The sequence below is a fragment of the Vombatus ursinus genome, unplaced genomic scaffold (genome assembly GCF_900497805.2).
Source record: "Vombatus ursinus unplaced genomic scaffold, bare-nosed wombat genome assembly UNPS02014774.1, whole genome shotgun sequence".
In the NCBI taxonomy this organism is placed as follows: Eukaryota; Metazoa; Chordata; class Mammalia; order Diprotodontia; family Vombatidae; genus Vombatus; species Vombatus ursinus.
Window position 1 is genome coordinate 15,228,901 of NW_020954552.1, and position 2,274 is coordinate 15,231,174.

The following is a 2,274-nucleotide window of genomic DNA, read 5'->3' on the forward strand; positions in this document are numbered from 1 at the left end:
ATCATGCATAAAAGTGATTCTTAAAAATATTTATTGACCTTTTATTTTTACATTGCTTATATTATTCCTTTATTCCTCTCCTTACCCCTCCCAGAAAGTCATCCTTTATAACAAATATTTTGTTTAAAAGAAAAGAGGTAGAAGAGAAAAAAATTCTACAAAAGTGATCAAAACATTAAAAAAAATCTCACTGATAATATTGTTAGTGGAGGTATAAATTGTCCAAGTGTTCAGGAAAATTTGTAATTATATGAAAAAAAGTGAATAATGTGTCTATATCCTTCGACCCACTGTTAAGTATATACTCAGAGGAGGCCAAAGATAGAAAGGTATGATAAAGTAAGATATAATAATGTGAATGATGACAAAGTAAAGTAATTAACTCTATTAGCTTATACAATAAAACAAGTTTTATATCTCTAAAAGATTATTAGTACACAATATGTCCCCTTTTGACAATTTTCTTTACAAGATTTGTAAAGTTACAAAATTTTACAGGAATTTTGCACATTTTGCCAGATTTTGGCATTGAGTTCTTAAGATTTTGAATACATATTCTTCAATTCTCCATCATGCAGTCAAATAATCAAATGAGATAATATTTGTAAAGCACTTGGCATAGTGCTTAGCACATAGTAGGCACTTAAAATACTTGTGTATCCTTTTGAAAACTGTATTTTTATCACCTTGGATATTAAGTGTACCTCTAATGATTATTTCAAAGCTGATTTTGAATATAAAACAAAAGTTTTTAATTGCATTTAAATCAGGCAAATTCCTAGGTCATTAAAGTATTTATTTATCTCTTGAATAAATTTCTTAACATTTTTTGTGACATGCAGCATAGTATAAGGTTATGTTGCAATATTCTACCTGCATTTGGAAATTTCTGTAATTCTTGGATAATTCTGCTTCTTGGTGTACTAATATATTTATCTGAGTTTTTAACAAGATTTCCTGGCCCATTGGAAGTAAAATATTTGTAAAATATTACTTGATTTTCTGCTTCATAATCAGATGAAGATTCTCAGATCATATAAACTCACCTGAAATTCTTTTTGGCAATGGTTTTGCTATAGACTTGATTACAAAAGTGAGTTTCCAACTACCTTTCTGCAATCTTCAGTTCTCATATTGTTTTGCCTGTCGCATGCACATTTTTCTTCCTAGCAATAATTAGTAGCTGGTTGGTTTGTTGTTTTTTGTTTTCTGTTTTGTTTTGTTTTTATCTTCTTGTTCTTCCAATTTGAAAATGCCTATAATGCATTGTATAGGAATCATAACAATCCTATGACCTGCCAGGTCTCTCCAAAGGTCTTTGCTTGTTTTGTGAGAATTACTTAAGTTATCTTGGAACAATATTTTGCCATTTCTTGCTGTTTTTCCATTTTAATTGAACTTTGCTTTGAGCTTCACTGTGACTTGAATGATCCCTGAAATGCTTGACTTCCCCACACAACCAACAACTACAATATTTCTAACAATCATTGAAGTATGCTCTTTAAGAGCTACATCTTTTGCGTGTTTCTTTGCAATAATATCCATTCTTTCAAATGATAGAATTACAAACATAACAAAAGAGAGAGATGGAATGTTTTAATGAACAAAATCCAGCATTCAAATTACAGTACAAAACACAAGTGAGGAAATTAGTTCAACCTGCTTTCATCTGGTCAAAGTCAAACCTTCTGGAATCAGTCTAGTGTCAATGGATATCCACATGAGAGACCCATGGTGTTACGAAATGAACCATATAAAATTTATTGTTTTTCCCGAGTAACTCACATGTTACTTTACTCATAGCAGAACTTTTTGTGGTACCCAAAAATTGAAAACAAAATGGATAGATGTCATTACTCAATAAATCAACAAGTATTTTAAGTACCTATTACATGACAAGAACTATGGTAGACATTGAGAATACAATGATAAAAACAAAATATCCCTCACCTCAAAGATCTTACACTCAATTAGAGGAGAAGATGTGTATATATGTCTAGACAAAATAAATACAAGTTGGGAGAATGATATCTGAGGAAGTCAGGAAAGTCCACCTATAGAAGGTGACTCAAGCTAAATTCTAAAGGAAACTAGAGGTTCCAAGAGATAGGGATAAAGAGACAGTGGATTCCAGGAGGGAGGTACTGCCTGTGCAAAGGCATGAAGATGATAAATTGAATTGGGAGATGGAATGTCATGTGTCAGGAACAGCAATGAAGCCAATATATTTTGGACTATAGAGTTTATGAAGGGGAGTTGTGTGCGCTAAGATTA